This window comes from Equus caballus, chromosome 27, assembly GCF_041296265.1.
Source record: "Equus caballus isolate H_3958 breed thoroughbred chromosome 27, TB-T2T, whole genome shotgun sequence".
Taxonomy (NCBI): domain Eukaryota; kingdom Metazoa; phylum Chordata; class Mammalia; order Perissodactyla; family Equidae; genus Equus; species Equus caballus.
Genome location: NC_091710.1, coordinates 57,337,295 through 57,364,715, shown reverse-complemented (window position 1 = coordinate 57,364,715; position 27,421 = coordinate 57,337,295). Strand labels below are relative to the sequence as shown.

General features: G+C 51.5%; 1 protein-coding gene across 12 annotated transcripts in view; it reads right to left on the bottom strand.

Annotated features, from left to right (window-relative positions):
* Positions 1-27,421, bottom strand: part of ERICH1 (glutamate rich 1) — a 144,691-nt gene that overhangs the window by 25,298 nt on the left and 91,972 nt on the right. Inside the window, exon 7 of one of the 12 annotated variants that reach the window (XR_011433151.1) lies at positions 18,413-19,511. The exons of 9 other annotated variants lie outside the window; for them this stretch is intronic. The gene's annotated coding sequence lies outside the window, so the exon portion shown is untranslated. Of the gene's footprint in view, positions 1-18,412; positions 19,512-23,917; positions 26,522-27,421 lie in introns of those variants that run through there. 2 more of the 12 variants (XR_011433153.1, XR_011433152.1) reach the window with 2 other exon arrangements.

Sequence of the window (27,421 nt, the reverse complement as noted above, 5' to 3'; positions counted from 1 at the left end):
GCTGGGAGGCCACCTGCCAGGCTGGAGTGGGGCCATCAGCGGTCATGCAGAGCCCAGGCAGCCCCGCCTCCCACTCCCAGAGATCTGGGCAGCTGGTCGACGGCTCCAGGCTTCGGCCACCGAGTGGGGTAGGAACGTGTGTCTCCCGAGCCTGCGGTGGAGACAAGCTGTGACTCCTCGCAAAGCGCTCGGGGCTCCCGCAGAGACCAAGCAGCCAGTGACCACGAACTACGAAAACTCTGCTCAGTTCTGACTCCTAGACGACAACGCCAAGCACCATCCGGAAGTCCCGGCCGCTGGTTGTCGGAAAGGCGACGCAGGAGCACATCCACTGAGACGGACCGCAGACAGCAGCCCCCACAGCACGCGCCCTGCCGGGGGCTTCCAAAGGCAAGGGCTGGAGCACAGGGGCGTCACTCCCAAAACAACCGTTTAACAGACACAACTACGTCAGGAATCGTTCAGAGTCTCTGGAATCATCCTGAGGTCACACAGCCACGGAGACACATCCACTCAGGGAGTCAATGAAATCTCAGGAGGAACAGTGAGTCCGTGATGTTTGAGCCATGACCCGCCCCCCCGCGAGTCCATCTCAGGGAAGCTGATCAGGACTCCACCCTGCACAGACGAGGTCAAGAGATGGAGTCCCCCACCGCAGCTTGGGGTGGGGGCCAGGCCAGCTGTGTTTCTCCTCTCCCAGCCTCGGGTGCAGAAATTCTATTCCTGGTGGGCACAGGAGGAGGGCCAGTCTCCTCCCCCACACCCCTGCTGATAGGGTGGACATCCCCCCAGGTGTGGCTGACGAAGAACACTGGGGCCCTCGATCTCCTACCCCAGGGCGTTTGTAGAGCAGAGGTTCCGTGCCAGAGGACAAGCAGAAAGGACCAGGGGCTGCTACCGCCCACACCCTCAGAGTGCGCTCACGGCACGGGGACCACTCAGGAGAAGCAGGCCCTGCCCTGTGCCAGCTTCTGGGCAGGCGCCTAGGAGTCCTGCCAGGGAGAGGCGACTGTAATGATGAAGCTCCACGGCTCTGCCCAAGGGGACCAATGTTATTTGGAACAAATTGTGGAGATTTTCATGCTCAAAGGTGTCTGAACCAATGGAGACCTTGGTAGGGAGCACGTGAGAAGGTGCCGATAGCTCGAAGGTACTAGAGGTGACAAGTCAACAGCAGCCCAGCCCGAAGTTTAACAGAGAGAACCAGGGGAAGAGCCGGCCCAGGTGGGCCTTCTCGGATCACGGCCGCCCTGGGGTGGGAAGGTCGTCCCGAACACCAGGCTGCACCGCTCAGGAGCTCTCAGAGCAGGATGAGGGGCAGGCTCTAAACCTTCCCGGATTTTCCTCGCGCAGCCCCGTCCAGTGCAGCCCAGTGGCATCAACACCTGAGCTACCGGAAGCAACTCAACACGCCAAAAGTAGAAGCCACGGATCGAGAATCTTACGTCCAGCAAAAGTATCTTTCAAAGACAGGAGGGAAATGAAGACATTCCAGATAAACCCAAGAGGATCTGTTGCAGAGTCTCCTTACAAGACAGACTAGGAAGTTCCGCAGGATGAAGGCAAGCGACACCAGACAGTCACTCAAGTCCACACGATGGGACAAGGAGAGTGGTAAAGCTACGACGCAGGTAGTTATGAAGATGGGGTAAGAGCACGTTTCTACCCCTTTCCTCTCTTAACTGATTGAAAACATAACTGCATAAAATAACATGGATAGAATTGCATTATTTAGATTATAACATATAGAGACGTAATATATTTGAAAATAGCTGCACATAGGAGGCGAGCAGGACGAAGCCGTATTGGAGAAAGGGAAGGACAGAGATGGTCACCAGCAACCACAGGGGGACACGCAGAATCAAACGGTAAATAAGGAGTTTCATAGAGCGAACCGTACCAATACACGCTCGCTCTCCTTCCTTCCCTCAGCCTCTTGAAGAGGTTAAGATTGTACGAAACAACAGTTACAACAACGTTCTGTTGGGTGTGTGACATAGATAGAGGCAGTATGTATAACAACAGCACAAAGAGAAGTCTCTGGACAGAGTACACGGGGTCACGCTTCCGTGCTCCACTGGTGGCAGCTGAGTACAAATCTGAAGCAGATTTTGGTGTTAAGGTGTATATGGTAAGCCCTAGAACAACCACTAAGAAAACAACTTAAAAAACAGTAAAATAAAGTCATTAAAGGAATAAAACTGTTATACTAGGAAATATCCATCAATATGAAAAAAGGCAGTAAAGGAGAAACAGAGCAACAAAAAAGATGTAGAAAATGAAAAGCACAGTGCAGACATAAGTCCAATTATACCAATAATAACACTAAATGGGAATCAACTGAACATTTCAATTAAGAGACAGAGATTGTTAGATTGGATAAAGGAAAACATATATATATGTTTTCTGTACACTGGGTCTCATAGATATACTGTCTACAGAGACCCAGTGCAGATTCAAAAAATACAAATGGATTGAAAGCTAAAGAATGGGAAAAGATACACCATGCAAACAGCAGCCATGAGAGAGACAGAGACACTATATTCACGTCACGAAAAAAAGACTTTAAAACAGAAATGTTACTGGAGATAAAGAGGGACATTTTGTAATAATAAACAGGTCAATTCATAAGGCAGATATAACAATTATAAACCTATATGCTCTTAACAGTGAAGCCCCAAAATGCATGAAATGAACTGACAGAATTGAAGGGAGAAATAGACAATTCAACAATTGTTGACAAAGTCAATACCCCACTTCCAATAGGACAAATAGGCAGAAGATCAACAAGGAAACAGAAGACTTGAACAACGCTTTCAAACTGGATCTAACTGACACCTACAGAACTCTCTCCCCAAACAGGAAAATGCACGTTCCTCTCATGACACGTCTCTAGGGTTGACCACATGGCACATCATAATGCACATTCTTCTCATGACACGTCTCTAGGGTTGACCACATGGCACATCATAAAGTAAACTCCAGCACAGTTAAAGGGACTGAAATAATACAAAGTATGTTGTCTGAGTACAACAGAACTATAGATAAATAATAGAAGGAAATTTGGGAAATTCACAAACGTGGAAATTAAACAATACATCCTAAGTAACCAATGGGTCAAAGAATAAATCACAGGGGAAATTAAAAAAATCTTGAGATGAATGAAAATGAAAGCACAACATGCTAAAATGTATGGGATGCAGCTAACCAGTGCTCAAAGGAAAAATTATAGCTATAAATGCATAAATTAAAAACATATATCTCAAATCAATAATCTAACTTTCCACCTTAAAAACTAGACAGAGAAGAGTAAACTAAACCCAAATCCAGAAGGAGGAAGGAAATACTTAAGATTAGAGCAGAAATAAATGAAACAGAGAATAGAAAAACAACAGAGAAATCAACAAAACCAAAAGTTGTTTCTTTGAAAAGATAAACAAAATTACAATCCTTTAGCTAGTCTGACTAGAAATAAGAGATACTGAATTACCAAACTCAGGAAAAAGAGGGACATCTTATAAAAATAATGACCTTATAAAAATAAAAAAGGATTATAAGTGAATACTATCAACAATTGTACGCCAGCAAGGTTAAGTGAAATGGAAAATTCCTAGAAAAACACACACTACCAAAACTGACTCAAGAGGAAATAGAAACTCCTAGTGTGTGTGAAGAGATGTCTCACTGTGGTTTTGATTTGCATTTCCCTGATGGTTGATGAAGTTGAGCATCTTTTCATGTGCCTGTTGGCCATCCAGACATCTTCTTTGGAGAAATGTCTATTCAAATCCTTTGCTAATTTTTAGTGGGGTGTTTTGTGTTTGTATTATTGAGTTATATGAGTTCTTTATATAATTTGGATGCCGCTTCCTCATTAGATATATGATTTGCAAATGTTTTCTCCCATTCTGTGGGTCGTTGTCTTACTTCGTTGTTGACATCATTTGCAACAAAAAAGTTTTTAATGTTAATGTACTACAATTTATTTTTTCTTTTGTCACTTGTACTTTTGGTGTCAAATCTGAGAAACCGTTGCCTAATCCAAGGTGGTGAGGGTTTACACCCATGCTTTCTTCTAAGAGTTTTACACTTAGATCTGGGGTCCATTTTCAGTTAATTTCTGTATGTAGTTTAAGGAGGGGCCCAAATTCACTCCTCTGTGTGTGGGTACCTAGTTGTCCCAACACCGTTGGCTATAATCAGGAAGACAGGTAACATCAGGTGTCAACAAGGACGTGGAGAAATTGGAATCACTGAGATAAAACCAATGAAATTGCGCACCCTGCTGATGAGAATGTGAAATGGTGCTGCCACTTTGGAAAACAGTCTGGCAGTCCCCAACAGCTAAACGTAGAGTCACCGTATGACCCAGCAACTCTGCTCCTGGGTGTATACCCAAGAGAAATGAAAACACGTGCACACAAAAGCTTCTACACAAATGTTCATAGCAGCATTAGTCATAATAGCCAAAAAGTGGAAACAACCCAATGACTACCATTGAACAGATAAATAGAATGTGGAATATTCATGCAATGGAATATTACTCAGTCATAAAAGAGAATGAAGCTCTGACACATGCTACACTATGAATAAACCTTGAAACGTGATGCTGACTGAAAGAAGCCAGTCACAAAGGACCACATACTGTATGATCCCATTTATATGAAATGTCCAGAGCAGGCAAATCTGTAGTGGCAGAAAGTAGATTAGGGGTTGCCAGAGGCTGAGCGCATAAGGTATGAGTGGATGGCGAAGTCTAAGGGGTGTGGGGTTTCTTTGGGATAGTAAAAATGCTCTAAAATTCATTGATGGTTGCACGACTCTGTGATCATACGAAAAGCCTTTGAATTGTAAACTTTAACTGCGTGAACTATACCTCAAGTGTGTTAAAAAATAATGAAGGACAAAACTCAGACTTCATCTTTAGACAGGAACTTACTCTCACTGTAACAAGTGCGCAAAACCCGCTTCTGAACGGGCACAATTTTAAGCCCGTTTCTGAAGTTTTCAGGAGACTTACGTTTTCTCCCACCTGGGGATGTGTGCGTCCCAGCTGGGCCTTCTGTTACGCGGTGTCGTCTTCACCTTGGGCTACGGTGATTCTTCAAAGGTTTGCGGCAGAAATGCCATTTCGAAAGAATGGTCCGGATTTTTCTGTCCCATAAAATCACAGCCATGTTGTTTTAAAGACGTTTATGTTCTGCCTGACAAGGAATGTGATTTTTATTCCATTTCCATCCCCTCTGCGATAGGAACGCCCTTCATGCTTCACTGTTTCCCTCTGTAGGTACAAATCTTCCAGCTGTGTGAACCGCTTCCTGCCCACCTTGGCCTTCTCTGTGGCCTTCTCAGGAAGACTGCCTGATTCTGAGGGTGCCTTAAGGAAGCGTAAAGAGAGATTGCACAACGCTGTTTGCATCTGTAATTAGGTCTGAGTCTGTTTAGAAATTGTGATATTTTAGAAAAGCCCCCTTTCTGAATATTTTTCTGAGACTCAAACAGTGGGGACTTGAGCGCAGCTTGAAAGAGAATGACTCAGGGCAGCTTTCCTGACACCTCCCCCCTTCTTTGCTGGCTGCATCTTGCACCCATCGGCAGAGCAGGGCGAGCAGCCGCTTCCGATGCTGCTGCGGTGTCGATGCTCCAGGCGGCTCCAGGCGAGCAGGTACTTATTAATCCAGTTCTGAGACATAAACAAAACCGTAGCTGAGAGCCTGCCACCGGGCTCAGAGCACCAGTGCACGTTCTGAGCAACGGTACAAAGCTAAACAGACACACGTAAAATGCAAGTCAGGGTGCTCGGGACACAGCGACCCCTCTGCTGAGAAGAGACTCTCGGATAATTTTGGTGTAAACTCTGCGAGGACCGGCCAGGTCCCTCTCCTGAAAGAAGATCCCAGCTCCGCTTCGCAGGAGGAGAGTATAATTCAGTTTACTATCTAAGCACCCAGCAGGGTGCCTGACGCATAGTTTCTTCCTCCGTGGTGGGCCTCGCTTCTGCCTTGTGGGGCTCCAGCTGGACGGAGATGGAAGCAGTGTCGGATACCTGGCGTCAGCCAAGGTCGTGACTCCTAGGAAGATCTGACAAGGGACAACAGCAGACTTGGGTCTGAGTCTATATTTGGTCATTTACTTGCTTGCGACCTTGGGTAATTCACCCAAGCCCTCTGAGCCTCAGATTTCTCAACTGTAAATTGCACATAATACTTACCTTATAGGATGGAAGGGCCAAATACATAATATGCTTGAATAATCGATCGTTCTTTCTCCTCTCATCCCGAAATGGGAGAAGTTAGCTCTCCCAGCCTCTGAGAACCTTAATTTCATGTGGTATTTTCAACAAACTTTTATTGTGCATCTTCCATGGGCCAGGCGTGCACCTATGTTATTTCATTTAATTCCTGTCAAGCCTTCTGAGGGACGATAATGATCCACCGCTTTTTTCCACATAAGGAAAGTGAGTTTTAGAGAAGTCCAATAACTCGACCCAAATCCAGCTGCTGGAGAAGACTGTTTGACCACAAGCCAGGGCCTTCCTCACGTTCACCAGCTTCACGCCGCCTGGCTCGCCAGCCTCGCCTCCCTGGGCAACAACCAGACCACCCGACCCGGGCAGCCTGGTCCTTACCCCGGCCACGCCAGACCGCTCTGCCCACCCGTGCCGGACGCTCCCCCACCCCCGCCAGACCCCGCACCAGACTCAGCACCAGACCCCCCGCCAGACCCCAGGGGCTCAGCAGCAGGTTGCCTGGCCCGGCCTCTGCAGGGCCACCTTCTCCGGGGGAAGGGACGGACCATCGACAGCTGTCCTTCTGTGCGGCCACGGCAACGAGACAGTGAGCATTGGAGGCTGGGAGCCTGGTGGCTGGGGTCGGGCTCTGCTCACGTCTGGTGCCTCCTCCCTGGTGAAGGAGGCAGAGGCGCGGGGCAGGCCTGGAGAGCCGAGGCCCTGCAGAGAAAGGCCAGCGAGGCCGCTGCTGGGGGCTTTCCCACCGCAGGGCGCCAGTGCCCACGCCCCTCCCTCGTCTGACGCGGCCCCTCCTCTGCCCGCCCAGGGTGCCGGCAGGAAGGAGAGGGAGCTGTGTGGAAGCAACACGGACCTTCGAGGTTTCTTCAAGGTCGACTGTGAGGCTGAAGAAGCAGGTTGGGTGGGAACTCACCTGGCCTGTAGTTCTCAGCCTGTCCCTGGATACCGACTCTAACGACAGTCCTTTCCGTCTCGTCTCCATAGATGCTCCTCGACGTTGACACACCATCACTCTGTCCTTGGACAAAGACTCGGCGAGACTCTGGGTCCTCGGGACAAAGCCCGGCCCCTCCCAGCAGGGTTGACCGAAGATCCTTGGAGACAAGAGCAGGTGGACACACGGCGTGGCGCAGGCCTTCTGGGAGGATTCTGGAGACCGCATAGGATCCTCGCAAGTTGCAAGATGGGGATTCAGCCTCAGGTTTTCTGTCCCTAAACCGGCATCTCACACCGTCGCCTCTGGAACAGGCAGCCAGCGTGGCCCTGCAGAGAGCGCGTCGCCGAGCAGTCAGGCACCACTGAGGTGGGGCAGCCTTGTCAGCCAGCAGAACAGACGCTCCCAGCTGGAGCTGAGACCCTCCCAGTCCGTCTCGGGAGGCGAGAGGAGGAGGACCACCGAAAGGCCACACGAGGGCCCGTGGTGCGGCTGGGGTCACAGGTGGGACCCTGTCAGCCAGGTCCCATCTGGCCCCACATCCTGGTCGTAAACGCTCCCCGACTCCAACCAGCCCCTCCCTCTTCTCAACACTCAGGGCTTTAGAAAGGCAGCAGAGATTGTGCAGATGGACTAAACCCACTCTGCACACAGGCTGTGGAGACAGAGTGAGCAGGTGATGGAAACAGAGCCCTCTGTGCACAACCACCTGTTATGGGGCAGATGGAAGGGGCCGGGACCCGGGGAAGATCCCCTCCCGGGAGCAGCTCTCCAGGGTGAGGAGGGGCCCTCTCAGCCTCTTGTTTTCCGTCACATCTGCCTCTGGGACCCTGGTTTCCCAGTGCCACGCTGACCGTGACTCGTCTCCACCGTCCTGCTCTTGGTGACCACAGCAGTGTCAGCAGTCCTGCTGCTCTGGACCCCACGGGGCTGTTGAGAAAGCTCAGGGGCAGGAGGGGCCTGGCGGAGGCACTGTGTGCTCAGAGAGAGGCAGGGGGACGGACGTGGGCCTGGACTGTGCGGCAGGTGCGGGGCAGGCGGGACGGGGACAGACGCTGAGGTGCGTGACCAGGAGGGAAGCTCAGGGGCTTTCAGCCCCCTACACTCTTCCCTCGGAAGCCGTGCGCCCAGCCTGGGAGAGCCGGCGAGGAGTACTCGTGACTCCAACCCTCCAGCCTCCTCCCCGCCACCCATGCTGCAGGGAGGGGAGGAGACAACAGGGAGGGGCTCTGTCCTCGTGGGAAAATACGCATAAAATTTACCATTTCTCAGTGTACGGTTCAGCGGCCTTAAGTACCCTCCACTGTTATATACCGTCAGCCCCCTCCATCTCCAGAACTTTCTCATTAAACATTCACTCCCCAGCACCCCCTTCTACTCCTGTCTCCATGGATGCGACCCCTCTAGGTCCCTCAGATAAGAGGGATCTACAGTATTTGTCCTTTTGTGACCAGCTTATTTCACTTAACATATCTCCTCAAGGTTCCCCTTGTAGCATGTGTCAGAATTTTCTTCCTTTTCAGGGCTGAATCATATTCCATTGTGCAGACAGGCCACATTTTGTCATCCACTCATCCGTCGAAGGACTCTGGGTTCCTTCTTCCAGGGAGGGCACGGAGTGCCGGGCCAGAGTCAGGAGCCCGAACGTGGATACCATGCCCCCCAACTTCTGAGCCCCCCGAGCTCTGATGCTCCCACTGGGAAATGACAGGACTATGGTAAAACAGGCCGACACACTCGGAGTTCTGTACGTTCTTCCAAGGTCCCCCAATCTCCACCCTGGTGATTATGCTTATAGAAACTTACTGAAGAAGGGGAGGAGGTGCAGAGAGAGGAGCGACCTCGCTGGGCGAGCACCAGAAACGCCTGCACCCTTTACACGGGGAAGACCACACCAAAATTTACACGAAGGAAATCTCACTTGGTACTTGTTCCTTGAAAGGAAAAACAAAACCAAAATAATAATACTCACACGCCCCCTATAAAAACCCCGCCAGGTTCCTTGTAGTGTTTGCCTCCTGCCTGTCCTCATTTCTGAAGGAGTCTGCAGGCATCTGCGCAGCCCAGGGTCCGTGTCGGCGGGTCTCATCCCCGCTCCCCCCATCGCGGTCTGTGCGGGTGCTCCAGATCACAGCCCCGCTGCTGTTACAGGCTCTTAACATCAGCCCTGATGTCAGCTCCCCACATTGAACCCAGCAGATATGGGGTTAAAACTAAAACCCACCACCCCCTTTCCTGCTTCTCCAGCTCCACTCATATGTAAATACCTGTTTCCTTAAACTTGGACTCTTTGAGCTTTACAACCAAATGGGAGTTACAAACTGTTAAAAGCCCAGGTGGCCTGGAGCTGGAGGCACACTAAAGTTTAGCTCATCATGTGTCCTTGAGTTTGCCAGGAAAGCCACTGTCTCAAAGTATCAAGGAGCGGAGGCTTCCCACACCTCAAGTCCTCACTCCCGGCGCTCGAACCCGCCTCAAACAAGAAGAGGAGACAACGGTGAAGGACCCCCACCTGCCATCCTCCTTTCTCACCCCCCCCCCCCCCCCCACCGCCTTGCTGCAAGCAGCCTCTCAAGGCCAAACGCAGGCTGGTGGGAAAACGCCAGCCTGCACAGCTACTTGCGCCCCCTCCCCTACCCAAAACCCCAAATAAAAATCCCTACCCATTCTTCATTGGGGAGCTAGCAATTTTTGAGGTACGAGCCCTTGCTTTGCTCCCTGTGCCTGGCATAGTAAAAACCTTTCCTCTTCCACTCAAGACTCTGTTCTCGTTATTTGGATTGGCGTCGGGTTCAGAGACCGAACTTTCAGTTACACTGTCACAACAGTGTCTCCAGAATCAGCTTGAAGGTTAATGGCTCACACCCGTCAAGGCCGGGGCAGCACTCTCTCCGTGACGCCTGCATCCAGGAGCTGAAGGACTAGCTGGCCAGACACTCATTTCTTTTTTTTGTTCACAGGTTCTAAGTTAGACACTGAGAACGAATGAAAGACAGAAGGCGGGAGGGAGGGAGCCTAGGTCAGTCCTCCTGCCTCTGAAGGAGCCCCACCCGCCCCCAGTGGGTGCAGCTCTTCCATCTCCAGACAACGAATCTGCACACTGGACTTTTAATCGAGGATGATGAAGATAAATGCATTTCTCTGTAGTTCTCTTAAAAATTACACAAGAATTGGCATTTTTATAGGCAATGACTATTTTTATATGATGATGTCCTGGGGGACGAGGAAAGGGGGCTTCGAGGGGCCAGTGGAGTCCCCCAGTCGTGGGTCCCAGGGTGCAGGTCTCCGCCCACAAGCCTTTGCCGAGTTCAAGGCTGCACTTGTTTCTGCGACGCAAAGGTGCAAAGCCGTGTGCCGGCCGGAACGCAGACTTCTCCTCGAGACGGTCTCCTTGTTCCTTAAGGCCTGGATCGGAAGGTCTCTGCTTCTTTAACCTTTTCGAAGCTTCACAACCAGAAAAAACCACCTCGGCTTCCTTGGGGCACACGCTCCGACTGCTCCACTGGACTGGACGCCCCTCAGGGCAGACTCTGACCTGAATTTCGTGCACAGGGAAGGTTTGCAGAATCAAGGCGTGTGGCTGCAGGTGAGCACTTTTTGTTTTTACGAACTGTTAAATTCTGCTGTTACATTATTCTCATCAGTGTCTAATTTTTCCAACTGATCATAAACTGCTCACGTGGAGGCTGTTCTGCTCAACTCTGTAACATCTGCAGTGCCCTACCTAGAGCAGGTCCTCATCCTCCACAAATCTTCCTTGAAAGCAAGAAAATAATTTATGTTAAACCTCACCATAATCCTTACAGTGAGAAAAATCTTTAACATTTTAGAGTTAATTAATAACTTCATTAGTTAATGTTTGCAGATAAAAAAATCTTTGAGATAATTTTTCTCAAAATTGTGATTGATTTCAACCAAAGTCTTGACAACAACTCCTGATTATCAGCACTTGAGGAAAAAATTTAAAAAATGCCAAGGCAGAAAGAAATTTTTAAAAAATTGTCTCTTCTTGCTTAAGGTTAAAAGAAAGTGAAAGATCAAATTGTCCGAGGATTCTTAAAGCTCATCTATTTAAAAATGCATGGAGCTTTATTAATTCAATATGCTTGTTTCCCATCTTTATAAGCATAAATTTATGAACATTGTTTTGGTGCAGAAAGACCACTGGAATAACTAACAAAAGATAAGTATCTGAAATACTGAAGGAATGTATAAATGTGTAAGAACAAACCAAACAACCCAATATAAAAATGGGCACAAGTTACGAACAGGAAACTCTCACAGAGGAAACACGAAGCCCGAGTCCTGACAGGAGGCTCAGTCGTACTCGTCGTTAGAGACGCAACCAAGACAAGAGTGATGTCGTTGACACGACGTTGACGAAACTTGAGACACACCAGTGGTTCTCTGCTGAGGTGACTTTGTCCCCCGGTGACATCCGGCAACGTCTGGAGTCATGTTTGATCGTCACAACCGGGGTGCTACTGGCATTTACTGGGTAGAGGCCAGGGATGCGGCTCAACGTCCACAGCTACAGGACAGACCCCGCAGGGAACTGTCCAGCTCAGAAGTCACGAGTGCTGAGGAAGAAACCCTGAGATGCACTGGGGGCACGTAGACCAACTGGGACTTGCGGATGTTGCTGGTGGGAGTGTGAACTGGTGTGACCAGCGCAGAGGCCGACTTGATACTGTCTCGCAAAGACGAAGGTGCACACACCCTTGTTGTTAGTGGCCTCGAGTCAATTCCGACTCACAGACCCCAGCAGGCTGTCTGCAGGCCCCAGCCTTGGGCTGCACAGCATCCCATATGCCCCGGGGCTGCTCTGAGCCCCTCTCCCAGCCCGCGTCTCAGCCGGTCGGACAGTCCGGAGGTTCGGAGCCCACCAAAGGCCAGGCCGTGTCGGGTCATGACGACTTCGTCCCTGTTCCAGTTTGCCTCCTTTGAAGTAACACAGCAAATGTCCTAGATACACGTGTGTTTTCTTTATCTATAACGTCTTCCTGCTTGTGATCCTGAAAAGCCAAACCCAAGAAACGTGCATTAATGAGATGTTCCCACAGAAAAGGACATTCACTTTCGTCTGATGAGCGTCAGCAACTCCCTTGTCAGCTCCACGTAATTGCCGCTTTCCAGCTTTAGTCCCATTCGGGCTTATGCTTTCAGTCTTTGTTTTCATCTTGTTCGCAGTGAAACACAACGTGACACAGGCAGGCAGTGGAGGGAGGTGACCCACTGGACAGGCACAGCGAGCGGCCAGCCCCACCCCCGCGTCCGGACAGGAGAACACCACCGACAGCGATGCCGGCTGGATCACAGTTCTCACAGCCGCGTCCTGGCTGTTGGTTCCTTGGGGATAGAACCGGGTTTTCGTCCACTTTGGGTGCAGCTGAGACTGAAGTTGCTCCAATTTGATTTTGACAGAAGCCAGTAAAAACTTAAAACTGTTCACATCTTAAAGTACCAGAAATTTGCTATTTTTCTTAAAAATCCCAGTTTTGTTTCAACCAAGACTTTAAAACAAGTGCTTCCAGGGTCAGTGAGGTTTTGAGGGAGATGTGCAATTGGACGAACGCTGCAGAATAGTTCAGGTTACCTTTTCCGCCGAGCCTGGAATTCCCTGACTTTCTGCCTTTGTGGGAGAACTGACCCCGTCAGGCTCTGCCTGAGCCACGCTCGGCTTCTCATTCCTGGACGCGGCTGACGTTTTCCCGTTCCCCCTGGACACATCCAGGCAGAGGCTGCACACGTTCTCCATCTGTAATTTTATATGTAAACAGACACACTGGCGGAAAATGATGGGCAATGTGTTAGAACCTGACCAAGAGTTCATTTTTCAAATTTCCTTGAATTAATTCTTGTGCAGGAAAGTCTTCAGCGTGGTATAAATTTTTTTGTAATTAATAATGCCGAAAGGAACAATCTTTATCCATTAAAAAATCAGCTGTTTAGGATGCCCCTTAGTGGCTAAACATAAGCACTGTTGACAGAGCACCATTTTCAAAATTAAAAAATAAAAAAGAGAGAGAGAGAGATCCCCAAGGCCCCAGGAGCAATCTTGGAGGAAACTGATGCAAAGCAGTTACACCCACTCACAGTTGTAACTCCAGGCTTTGATTAGCTTGGCGAAAGTTAACAGCCGTACCCCAAGGCATCTCTTAAAGGGCCCCTCTGGTCCCACATCTGCGAGACCTTCTTTCAAAGATTATTCAGATCGCAGTTTAATGATATCATCTGATGTACTGGAGGGGAGAAGGGGGTCCTGTCAGAGCCTGTTGATCTGTGGAGGCTCCTCTTGCCTCCTGGCCGTGGTTCCCTTCTCTCCACGCCTCGTGGAGCATCCTCTTCCCTGGGCCGTCTCGACCATCGTGTCAGAAGGACACACAAAACCTCACCTGCTCCTCCTTCCTTCTCGAGTCCAGGAGAGGGAACGCTTCACTTCTCTCTGTTCCACTGGCCTCAGCACAGCAGCTGTTTGCATGTTTCTTCATCGCTAAATAAGTGAATAATAGATTTACAGCCTCCGTGCTGCTCAGAGCAGAGGAGGACACGTGGCAGTGGCTGCCTCACAGGATCCTATTTAAATGAAAAAGAAGAAACTCATGCGGGTTATTTTACTTCTGGTGAGTGTACACAAGGAGGGGGTGTGTGTGTGCACATGTGTTTATGTGTTTGTATGTATGTGTGTTTTCATGTCTTTGTGTGTCTGCATGTGTGTATGTTTGTGTGTGTTTAGGTATGTGTGTTCATGTGTCGGTGTTATGTGTGTTTGTGTGTGCACGCATTTATGTGTGTTTGCGTGTGTTCGTGTGTTTACATGTGTGCACGTGTGTCTCTGTGTTTGTGTAGGTGTTTGCATGCGTGTATGTTTGTGTGTGTGTGAGCGTATATGTGTTTGAGTGTGCGTGTTTGTGTGTGTTCATGTGTCTTGTGTGTTATGAGTGTGTGTTTGTGTGTGTGTTTATGTGTGTGTTCATGTGTTTTGTGTGTTATGTGTGTGTGTCTGCGTGTGTGTATGTGTGTCTGCGTGTGTGTTTGTGTAGATTTTTTAAATCACCACCTGGATGCAGGCCATGTTGTTCGGATGTCCCTGGCAGCCCGTCCAGGTGGCGGGCACCGCGGAGGAGAGGGCGAGTCCCCAGCGAGGAGCGCACTCTGCTAGCTGCGCAGGCTGGCTCGAGTCCATGTTGCTGTGTTCTGCTCTGATTCCTCTTGGTGGGGCAACTGCTGCCAAGAACGTCGATATAAAGAATAGTATGGTCTGGAAAGGACTTATTTTTTAAGTTACAGAAACCACATGAGCACGTCACTGGAACTGGTTCGTTCCGTGTGTTGTAATCGGGTGTCAGTCAGTCTGTCTCACACCTGTGCTCTCCCACGTTAACCTTCACAAAGCACCCACCTCCGTCAGCGCAGGGTCCTCGTCTGCTCAGAGGCCAATTCGACCGGATAAACGTGTTTGCAGACCTGGAAGTCTGCCGGATCAGGTGTTGGGAAATTGAGTACAACTCATGTGTTGCCCCCTCGGCCCTTAGAAGGCAGCACGGCGCAGTTAATGGGAGCGACTCAGGCTGAGGAGCCGGACTGAGGCCGGTTCATCCTGGGGCTAAATCTGAGCACCTAGATCAGACCCACCTGCCGCAGGCCTTCATCGAATCATGCAGTTTCACTGAGCGATGCTGTCGTCAGCGAGAAAATCAGTTGGTTACACAGCCCTCCGTGGCCCCAGGACCCCAATCCTCTCCAAGACCTGGTGGTAGGATTCATGCCTGGCCCAGCTGGGCATCCTGCACCCTCCTCTCATCCACAGCTGGCATCTGTAGCCCACGTCCTACCTGTCATTAATCACCTCGAGTGCCATTCCTATCAGTTCCCTTGTGCGAAAAACAAGGAGGTAATAATAAGCACGAGGCAGATAATGTGCAGAGGAAGAAAAACTTCCATCCACCTTCTTAGGTTCTATCCCTGGGCCTGAGAATTAAACTGGCATAAGACAGATTAGCAGGAGAAGAGCATGCAAATTTATTTAATATTTTTACATGTACATCGAGTCTTCAGAAGGGAAACGAAGACCCAAAGGAGCCCTTAGGTCCCAAAGCTTACACACCTCCTTACATAAGGTCAGAGAACCTGTCCTGCCTCTGCTGCCTCTCGTGCACCTTCAGCTCAGAATGGTCAACACGCCAAAGTGGCGTATTCTCAGTGGCGGGTTCTGCACCCTCAACAGCGAGCTGGTAGACAGGTGCGTTGTGCTCACCAATACGGCTGTTCCTGTCAGGCAGTGCCAGGATGAGGGTGTGGGGCACGCAGGAATTAAAAAGACCCATCTGTTCCCAGCGCCTCTGACGGGGCGGCACTTCAGCCTCATCACAATCCAGCTCTCATCCGGCAGCTCTCAATTCAGGGGGAGGAACAGAAGTGTCACGGAACTGGGGGCTCCCGCATTTAGGGGCAGGGCCCTGTGGCCACGGTCTCCCTCCTTTCAGCTCCCAGAACCCCCTCACTGGCCTGGGACCACTCCCGGTGATTCCCACAGTTGTGAAGCAGCCTTCTCATTGCCCCGTCCTCGTCCCTGCCACACAGGTGTCCACACTGACACCTCGGGGCTCTGACAGAACTCTGCTGGCAGCCTCACCCAGTGCTGTTCACCGTTGGGAAGATGAGCCCCAGCGAGCACACGCTGGGGACACGGGCACTGCCGGCTGGCCCTCTGCGTCTGCAGCTGTGGCACCAGGGTGACACCCCTGTGCCCGCTGTGTTCTCACAACTGTGCGCGAGTCTCCACCGTGCAACGCACACTCGCCTGTTACACACATTCGCCTGTATTTCTCCCTTTAATTGTAGGTAGGGCGGTGTGCTAATTTTTTGAAAACTACATTTACAAGTAGATGGTTATATCTGAGACCGCAACAGGGCACAGGACACCTGACATGACAAGGGGCAGGGAGCTAAGGCCGGAGAGCACCCCAGATCCTGTTCCAGCTGGAGCTGCGCTTCTCCCTGCGAGGCCCCGTCTGCAGACCCACCCCGACAGAGCCCGGCGGCGGCGGCTCCGCTCGCGACGGCCGACCCAGACCACGCGGTCCCGCTGCGCGCCCTCCTCCCGCAGGAGCCGCAACAAACAGCGCGAGGGTCCAGGCGCGTCGTCCTCGTCGCCGGGAAGGTGGCAGCACAGCGACCGCACGAGCGAGTCCCGAGGCGGAAGGGGCTGCGACACCGCGGGCACCTGCGCCCCTGGCCGCCGTCGCAGCGCTTCCCGCGTTATTTTCAGGGACTCTCGGTCCAGACGGCAGAGAAAAGGGAACAGGAGCCCCGCCTTCTGCTCCCGTGCACGGTAGCGGCCGACTTAGCGCTCACGGCCCGGACTGTAACCGTATCGCCCGTCTGTGTGCATGAGACGCCTGCGTTTAACACGGGCGGCTACACCGCGTGTTAAACTCGCCCCGGCACGGACACACGCATTCAACGTCAGCATCACCGCGCGCCCGGAGCGCCGCGCAGACCCCGAGTGACGGGCTCCGGGTCCCAGAAGCTCCTGGACGTGGGTCCTGCTGCCTCCGCGGAGGAGCCGGAGCCGGAGCCGGCGGGGCTGCGTGGCCCGGACTCCGGGGAAGGAGGACCAGGCCGGAGCTGGGGCGGAGCTCCAGGCCTGGGCCGCGCAGAAGGACGAGCCACGGGGTGCGAAGGCGAAGGCAGACCCCGTGGAAGGGGCCGGCTCCTGGATAAGAAGCCGCTCACAGCAGCTGCCCGTCGGCCCCGGGCCGGACCCAGCGCCACCCTGAGCGGTGACAACAGTCCCTGCTCCTTGGTTCAGAACCTCCCTACAGGAGAGGTCCCTACAGGGCAGAGTTCCCTCCCGCTGACCCCACAGGCCTCCAGTCAAAACGCTGGACCCACCGCCTCGACCCCGAGGGGCATTTTATCACCTATGACCCCCGAGTCATCTGGCTCCCTAGCCAGGAACCAGCAGTGGCTGACTCGGTGGCAGGATGGCGGTGGGGAACTGTGAAGGTCAGGGTTGGTGCAAACCTTCAGCCCGGGGGTCTTTCCCTGTGGCCCTGACCCTAACTAGGACCAGACTCCAGCGTGGTTTACACTGGCTGCTGGTGCTTCATAAAACGTAACTAGGCGCTTATCTGAGCCACCGGCACAGGGGGGCTGCGTTCCTGCCTGCAGGTCCACAGCTGCTGAGACACTTGCCTGACTGGTGATAAATAAATGGCAAGCAATTGGATAGATTGGAGTATATGAGGAAGGCATTTGGTGTAAACCTAATTCGGCCTGACCTTGTTTTTGAAAGCGGCCTGATGTGGCTGTTGAGCATGCCTTGCATATCTGCTTTAAGCATCTGCTGTGTCCCAAAGACAAGAACAAATGGCCTTATGATAAGATGCAACTTCCCCCACATGGCATTTCCTTAAGGATAAGCATCTCTCCCTAGGCTAGGAACTGATTGCTGTGCCCACCTGTGACCACACAGCTTGAGACAGCAGACCTGCCACCCACTGTGTGCATAGCTGTGCTGTGCTGGCTAGGCAATCGCGTGACTCTCGTAAAAGGGACATTCCCATCATATGCGATGGATGCTCTTTGTTCCAGGATGGTATATAACCACTCTGTGCACCCCACTTCTTTGGTGCCCTGGGGAAGGAAGGCCGGGTTAAGCTCCTCCTCAGATCTGGCTCCTAATAAACTTGCCCCAGTTTTCATTTATAGTTTGGTTCTGGATTATTTGCACTGACACTGGTCATGGGCTGCTCTCGTATTTAAATTTCTCCACTGCCTCCAACAGCAGTCACCTCAGTACAAAGTCGAATGGAGAAATGTTTATCATTTAATTAAAGCAGGAGCTGTCATAATTCTTCCTCCAAATGTTTGGCATTAGCTATTCCAAAATGATAGCCACTATCAAAAATTATCATAACTCATTTACTTTTTAGCAGATGCTTAATTAAGACTTTCATGAACTATTACAGAGTTAGCCAGGGGAAGTCTGCGTTCACTCAAATTAATTTTACACTATTACAAGCTAGAATGACTTTGAGAAAAATCGATATGGTGTTTCAAAAGCTGTAATTAAAAGGAGAAAAAATTAGAATTTTTCTCCCTACCTGTAGCAACCTGATGTATTCAGAGTGATCCTCCACACATTTAAAAAGAATTATCATATCAGAGTGACAAGGAAAGTGTGGGAAAAACCTTCAGCTCTCGCAAAGATTAAAATTGAGAAATTTGCCTAAATTGACATTTAATGAAATACAGAATCAAATTTGGTTTCGGAGTGTGCTTCCATCCCAAGATAAGAGCAGCGTCTCAGAGGAAACTAATGTGTGACTCCAAACAGCGGTATCTCACGACGCTCACTTCTCTCGGGTCCACAAGGTGAGGCAGACGGCTGGGTCAGGTCGTCCTCATTTCCACTCCTTCGCTGGGGGTCACCAGGAGACAATTCGGGGCCTGGGCCCCCATCCCAACATTTACACCGTTTATCAAGAAGGAAAGCAGTGACAGGGAACTTGTGGTGTGTGCCATTAACCACACAGGCAATGAATCCACTCAGCAGACTGTCTCCCGAGCAGCTCCAGGAGCATCCACCATGCTGGGTACCCTGGAGGCAACGAGATGCAGCCCCGGGCCTGGTTTCCCAGCATCTGAGTCTCTGAAGTGGAAGCTCAGCCCAATGCAGCAAAGCAGCCCAGCGTCAGCGGGCAGGTGCCCGGAGCCCTCAGCATCTTACCTGGCCATCTCACTGGACCCTTCTCAAGGCCTGTCCGGTGCTGCTATCATCCTGGTTTGTGGGTGGGGAAACAGGGGCAGCCCGTCCACCCTCTGGCGAGATCTAATCTCATCTCCGAGAGTCACTCGAGGTCCTAGGTGCTGACCCCACAGCAGGTGAGTTATTATGAGGATTCTGGTTCACAGCTTTTCCGAGTCATGGGCCCCACCCGCAGAGAAGCCGTCAGGATGCGCCCGTGATTATTTCTCATGATGGTGCACTCGGCGATTCTCAGGCGGATGCTGAGTTCCAGGTCTCCAGAAAATCTAGAATCTGCGATGAGAGGAGAGTCCAAGTGAACCAGTGACGGTGAGCTGACGCTGGGCTGGACGTCTGTGCAAATCGTGTTAACAAAGGGACAGACACGCCAGCCACACTGATGCCTGCGGAGGACTAGACGGAGCAACGACATCCTCCGAGCACGAGGATGAGCTTCCACAGCCGCCAGCATCTTGTGATTCACCAGAAAACACCACGAATTCTACTGGCAGACTGGAACTTGCTCAAAAAAAAGCTTTCCCATAGTTGGAAAAACCTTCAATCCAAACTTCCTCCTGAAATAACGACATAAACAGGATTTATAGCAGAATCTTTAATGTGAAAAAATGGATGAATCACTTATCAAACACTGAACACTTGAACAATTTTCTTGAAATTTAGACCCCTTAAGTAACGTCGCTGAGAAGCAGTCTTTCTGTCTCTGACGCCCAGCTCCATGGTGCCGCTCATCTGCCAGCAGAAGAAATTCTACATTCACAAGACCTCTTCCATCAGTTTTCAATATTTGATAAGGATTTTAGAAAATTTCTGCTGGGCTCTGTTATAAATGCTACCTGGATTTAAAAAGTAATCTACCTGGGGATCATGTGATGGAGGAGAAATTCCCCCTCCTCCCTCTCGAGGGTGAAGGTGTCACTTCTCTGTGGCTCTGGGGCCGCAGGCCCTGCAGTGACCACGGGGACCACCCCTCATGAAAGCACCCTAGATGGAGACGACTTCAGGACAGACGGTAGAGACACGCAGCAGAGACACAAAGGACGAGCTTAAGAGGCTCCCGAGATGCGCGGTGGACTGGGGACCGCGCCCCTCCAGTCTGTGCTCAGAGCGGGCTGTGCAGCTGCCCCCGCCTGCCCTACTGGGACATCTGCGGACGTGACACGCACCTCGCCAGCGCGGCCAGTGTGTCCAGAGGGAATCAGTCCACAAACAACCCTCAGGAAGGAGCACCGTCCACAGCATCATCATTCCATGCTGGAAACCAGGCCCTGAGGGGCGAGTCAAGCTTTGCAAGGCCTCATGCTCGTCAGCAGAATGGCCAAGGACTTCAATTCGGGTCCCTGGTTCCGGACTTCGACTGAGGCAACAGCTGTGCGGCTTCCTGAAGACCTGCGCCCTCGCTGACGACGACGGAGGGAACCGCGGGGGCGTCTGTGTTCGATTTCCCCTGAGACACAAATGAGGTCGCCCTCGCCCCAAACAGCTACAGCTGTAGGACCATTGTGACCAGTCCCCTCGGAGACCGGCGAGCTGCGACCACCGGTGAGCACAGCCGCGGCCCAGCATCTCAGGAGGAGCTGGAACCGGGGTCCGCAGCCCGGCCTGAGCTCCTCGGGGAGGGCCTCCCGGAGCGCGCAGTTCCTTCTCTCGCGCCTCTCCCCGCACCCCCGCCTCTGCCTGCCGCCCCCTGCCCCACCTCCCCCTGTCCCGCGTCTCCCTTCCCTTTCTCTTTCCCCTCCTTAACCTTAGACTTTCTGTCTCTGAATTGACAGTATCGTAGAACGTAGTTTTGTGTGCTGTTTGCTATTCCTGTTCAATGGAAGCTCAATTCTCTCTGATTCTTTGGAAAGCAATGTGATGGATAACATTATGTGTGAACTGGACTGGGCCATGGGGCCCAGATGTGTGGTCAAACATCATTCTGGGTGTTTCTGTGAGGATGTTTTCGGATGAGATTAATACATAAACAGGTGGACTCTCAGTAAAGCAGATTGCTCTCCTGAATGTGGTGGGCCTCATCCAATCAGCTGAAGGCCTGAATAGTGCAAAAAGACTGTCTTCCCTGAGCAAGAGAGAATTCTCCAGCAGACAGCCTTCAGACTTGAGCTGGAACACTGCCTCTCCTGGGTCTTCAACCCGCTGGTCCTCCCTGCAGGCTATGGACTTCCCAGGCCAATTGTGTGAGCCAATTCCTTACAATAAATCTCTTTATATACATATATATATCTCCTATTGTTTCTATTTCTCTGGAGAACCCTAATACAGACAGTTGGATTGAATATAGTACAATATTATTTACAGGGTAAAAACTCAACTCCAGTTATGTCTATTATGTGAATCCTCAACATAGTTTTTCTTCTGCTTAGTGGTCTCAAGCAGAAAAACAATATTCCTGCCGCCAACAAAGTTCTCTATCGATAACTAGATCAACAGGACTCATGAGATGTCATCAGAAATTATCTTCAGTTTATTTCCACTGTCCTCTGAAGCTCTTCTGTGGGGATGTTCGTCAGGCAATTCCATGACTATCTGCTGTCTCTAATATAGAAAGTCCCAGAGCGGCTTTAGGTCACTGTGTCCCTGAAGGTCCTCAGAGAAGCAGACGCAAAGAGGGATCAGAAACACAGAGCTTGCCTGGAGGGCGTATCTGTGAGAGACGAAGAGTGTGTCCGTCTGCGAGGGCTGCTGTGACAAAATGCCACAAGTGGGGGCTTGAACAACAGAAACATATCATCTCAGAGTTCCGGGGCTGGAAGTCTGAAATCAAGCTGTTGCCAGGTTGGTTCCCTATGAAGCCATGAGGAAGAATTTGTTGGACGGCCCTCTTCTAGCTTCTGCTGTTTTGCTGGCAATCCTTGGCTTTCCTTGGCTGTGGATATCCCCCATCTCTGCCTTCATCTTCACATGGCATCTCCCTGTGTGCATGTCTGTGTCCCCTTTTTATGAAGCCAGTGATTTTGGGTTAGGGACCCACCCTGCTCCAGTACGACCTCATCTCATCTTAACCAATCATGTCTGCAATGACCCTCCTTCCAGTGTCACCGTCTGAGTTCTGGATGTTAGGACTCAGCACATGGATTTCTGGGGGACACACTTCAATGCCTAACAAGGAGGAGAGAATGAGTGAGAGGAGAGCCTCAGGCACATGTGGGTTTAACACCCGTGAGTGGAGAGAGAAGGGAGAGAGGACAGGCAGGAAGCACGCCAGGCACACTGCAGGTGACAGCATGATGTGGACAGGCCGAGGGGACCTGAGCACTGAGCTCGGTAAATAAGGCCTGCACTGGGTGAGTCCTGCTGACGTGCTTGGTCCTCCTGGGAGGTGCTGGGGCAGCATGGTCACGGTGTGAAGCGGCCATGGGCCCAAGGGGCAGCACCGGGGCCGTGGGTCAGCTGTGCTCTTGAAGGAGGTCTGAACGACACACCGCCACAAAGGAAGTGGGAAGGGGAGCATGGGCCACCTCACTGTGAGTGTAAATGTGAAGACGCCAATAAGTAAAGGAGCTACGCAAATCCTGGGTGATGGGCAGGAAAACGAACCCAGACAGGAACGCTCGGATACGGGAACATTGGGAAGCCTGTCAGTGAGAAGCCACATTCCAGCGACCGCTGATGCAGAACAAACTGCCCAACTCAGCGGCTTGCCTGGCTAGGACTTCACGGGTCAGAAGCCTGGGACACGGGCAGTTCTGCTTGGGTCTCCTTCTGACTGGGTCCAGCTTCTTAGATGGTTCACTCTCGTGGCTCAACCCACACGCCTGCATCAGTCTCTCGAGCACGGTGGCCTCAGACTTCCAGCACAGCAGCTGGTCTCCCCCAGATGGAGAGACCCAGGAAATCAGGTGGACTTACTAACTTGTCATAAAGTCACCCAACGTCACTTTCATCATGTCCTTTGGTCAAAGAAATTGTCTTCTCAAGGTCCAGGAGAGGGGACAGAGACCCCACCTCTCAATAGGAAGACTGTCAAACAATTTATGACCATTTTTCTTAAGCTACCACAGCACACAGTGGACTAAAGGAGAATAATCAAATTGTGTTCTAAGCAGATGCAGAAAATTCCCTTAATGACATTTAACCCTTGTCTATGATGAAGTCTCAGAAAACAAAGAATAGAAGGAAATTTGCTAACCTGAGAAAGGCAATGTATCAAAACCTATAATAGACATCACACTCGATAGATAAAACTTATATAATTCATACCAAAATCAGAAACAAGACACAGGTACCTGGTATCATTGCTACTGTTTAACATAACACTCAATGTCCTGGCCAAAGGTATAAGACATGAAAATAAAATAATAAGGTTGAAGATTGAAAGAAAGAGATAAACTGTTATTACCCACAGTGGAAAAGCTCATCTACACAGAAACCTCAATAGGATCAATAAGCTTTTAGAATTAATAGGGAATTGAGCAAAGTTGCCAGATCCACGACTGGCTTACAAAAATCAGAATCATTGCTCTACCTCATCAATAATCAACTAGAAAGTATCATAGTAAATAAATAAGTGTATTCAAATGCTCTAATGGTGAAATATTACGGTAATAAAATAAAAAGCAAAATATATAGTAAATAAGTAAATAATCATTTACGATAGAATAAAAACATAAGCTCTAGGCTATCCCTTTACATTCTGTACCATTTTACACTCAGCTACGATCTGCATACAGCCCCACATTCCACATCTTGACACGGAATCTCGCCTCGTCGGGCTGCTCTGTTTCCTTCACTCCGTGTCCTCAGTGCTCAGAACAGTGAGAGGCGCTCAGTGAGTGTGTGTTAAAGGAATGAATGTCTACTCAATGAGGAGTCAGGAATTGACCTAAGGAAGGATGCACCAGACTTTTATGAAGAAGCATTTTTAACTCTATTGAAGGACAGAGACGAAGATGTGGACAAATGGGGAGACAAGCTTTTGGACGTGCAATGGTAAGGATGTCAATCCTGAGTGAATGCATTCTTTCTTTTTTTTTTTTTTTAAAGATCAGCATCTGAGCCAACGTCTGTTGTCAATCTTCTTTTTTCCTTCTTCTTCTTCTTTCTTCCTCTTCCTCCTCTTCTTCTTCTTCTCCCCAAAGCCCCCAGTACATGGTTGTGTATTCTAGTTGTAGATCTTTCTAGTTCTGCTATGTGGGATGCTGCCTCATTGTGGCTTGACAAGCGGTGCTAGGTCCGCACCCAGGATCTGAACCAGTGAAACCCTGGGCCACGGAAGCGGAGCGCACGAACTTAACCACTCGGCCATGGGGCCGGCCCCTCAAATGCATTCTTTGCAATGCAAACAAAAATTCCAGCTGGAATTTTAGGTAAGCTGAAAAATATAATTTGAAATCTATATGAAAAACAAAAATACATGAACAGCAAAGTCGATTTTAAAATGTACAGCAAATGGGGACTCCCTGCCTGTGATGAGACATATGACAGAACCGCACTGACAGAGCCATACGGTTTGCTGTAGGGCCACAGATGGAGTCACAGAACGAAGGAGGATGTGGAGACAGACCTGGAGTCACAGGGGGACTGGATATGTAGTGAACACGACTGACCACAACCGAGAGAGAAAGGACAGATTCTTTCAAAGGTTGAGGTTGAGAAACTTGCTCATTAAATGGAGAAAAAAATGGAGTCGGATCCTTAATTTTGTTGTATCCAGTGTGGACATCACCTGGATTAAACCCTCAAACGTGAGAGGTAAAATTACAAAGCTCACGGAAGAAAGTGCAGCTGTTTGAGACCCAGGAACAGGAGAGGGATTCTCACCAAACTCCAGGAGCACACATCACCAGGTGAAGGACCGGTGGACGGTCCCTGAACACACAGTGAGCAGACAGCCGGGATTCCGGAGGAGGCTTCTCACCACGTCTGAGGCTGACGTGGAGCTGCACGCAGAGCATTCAAGGACTTCAGGTCAACGAGAGAAGAAGGGAATCCTACAGAAAATGAGGAGCCGACGCGCAGCCAGTCCTGGAGGGGGCCTCAGGGAAGCAGACCTGCGGACACTTCCGGAGACTCACTAGTGAGCAAGAAACGCCAGGTAAACTGGAAGCACTTTACGCTATCGGAACGGCAAAAGGAAAAACAGCAAGGTGGGTGTGTAAGTGGGGCCAGTGCGTCAGGTGGTGACTGAGCTGGCCGCTGCGGCTGGCGCTCTGGACAGCGTCTGGCCAGCCGGGAGGGGACGCAGCCTGCTCTTAGGTGGAAATTCACTCTCGCAGTGGTGCTTACGAGGCGTCCGCGGTGCTGCGGCCACTGGGGGAGAACTTGTGAGGGGACGTGGGCCTCCGTCTTCCTCAGGTTGGCCTGGAGGCGGCCTGGACCCAGGGGAGGGGCCGGGGCAGCGGGGTCAGCAGAGGCCTCGTCCTTTCCTGCTCTCCCGTGGCCGTCTCACCTGCCTTGTCTGCAGGCTGTAGCCGGTTTCTAGGCCAGTCAGGGCGGTGCAGCCGCTGGGAGGAGGGACGGACGGTGGGAACACACCCCTGGCCTGGAAGGCACACCCTCCGCGTCCCCTAAGAATCTCGTAGGTGAGATGCAGTTACGCGGCCACCCCCAGCAGCAAGTCACAGCTGAGATCCGTTCCTGAGAGAAGGAGGGGACAGGTGCGCGCACGGTGTCTCCTGCCACGGGGGCGGACAGCAGGATGTGGTCAGCGCAGAGATGGCAGCCATCAGATAAGGGGTCAGACGGAGTCGGGCCCACAACTAGATGAACACAAGCAGGACGTGCACATCTCAAAGCCCGGCTCCTGGGAAAAACGAGAGGAGCCGAGCGAGCACTGTTGCACAATGCTACTGACGCAGACAAGACACAGCTGCACAAGCGGGGCGCCCGTCGAGGTCGGGGTGCAGACACGTGGGCATGTGGGGACCCAGGAAAGCGGGCAGCACAGAGGTGGGAGTACTGTGGGGCAGGCGCGTCCTGTCCTGGTGCGGCTGAGCGTCACAGGGGGATGGCCCGGCCCACCCGAACTGCAGCTGCAGCCTTGGAACAGCCGCGAGGGTGCAGGAAGCTCCAGGTTCTGAAAGCGCTGGAAAGGCGGCTCCTCAAGCAAATGAAAAAGTTATTTTGTCTTTGATGCTGGGAGAAAACTTCACATCAGAGATGAAAATGGGAACGAGGGAGGGAGCCTGACGATCGCGGCCGAGAGTCCTTTCATGCGGGAAACCGCGACCCTCCCAGACAGCGCTGCCCGCCACGGTTCTGCGTAACGTCCTCCTGCCATCGTCTCTGTGAGTGTTTGGTGGGTCAGCCCACTGGCATGTTCAGGACGGTGCCAGCACTTAAAGCTCAGAGGGACAACGCCACCTTCAATCAAATGCTCTTCCTGGAAGCCAGATTCTCGCGTGGCCGCACGCCACCACGGAGACTCTGGCCTGAGTGTCCCCGTAGACAGGAAGTGTGTTACCGACCTGGTGAACTTAGACCTGGGGTTTAGGCTAAACACGCTTCACTCCTGTCCACCAGATCCAGTGGGGTTGGAGGACGGGCGTCTGCTCTCCGGGGCTCTGCTCAGAGTAAAGATTTAGCTAAACAACGTGTGGACCCCACGCCATCTCCGTGCTTCACCCTGAGAAGAGAGCGGAGGTTGTGAAAATGAAACATAGTCACGCAAAATGGCTGTTATGTCTAGCGTGTGGCAAACTGCCTTCTCGGCCAGGAACGAGGTCTTCTTTACCCCGCGCTGCCCTCAAGGCCAAGAACAGAGAACATCTAAACAGGCCCCTGCCCGTCTGTGGGACGTTCTCTGACCCGCCTCAGAAGGTAAGTCAGCCCCTCTCTGCCACAGGGGCCAGTGCTGGTTCCTTTGGGTCCTCCCCTAAGAAGACGGGTTCCAGTTAGCAAGCGCCCCTCCTGGAAGAGGCACCAGAGAAGACGGATCCACAGCACCGAGGACCATCCACACTGGGCTGCTCGCCCAGAGCGTGTGGACAGGCAGCTCTGGGTTCCCAAGATAACAGAGATCATCTATTGAAGTGTGGGAGACGGGCAGCAGGGAGGCTGGCAAATAGGCGGTGACAAACCAGGACTTCAAGCCACCACAGCAAGCTGGAGTCCATGCAGAAGACATTCCCAGGGATTCATGGGAGAAAGCGGACACCCGTGTGGGAGAGTGTGGACATCTGCGTGGGAGAGCATGGACACCCAGGTGGGAGAACGTGGACACCGGCGTGGGAGAGCGTAGACACCCATGTGGGAGAGTGTGGACATCTGCGTGGGAGAGCATGGACACCCAGGTGGGAGAGTGTGGACATCTGCATGGGAGAGCATGGACACCCAGGTGGGAGAGCGTAGACACCGGCGTGGGAGAGCGTAGACACCCATGTGGGAGGCAGGGTCACGTGTCCACCATGCGGTTGGGACCATCTTGGGCCGCTGACCCTGGGAGGTGGGCACCTGCTCTCAGGACTTGCCAGGCTTGTCCTGCACGCACAGGACACGTCCACAGGAGCACGCGGGACTCCGCTGT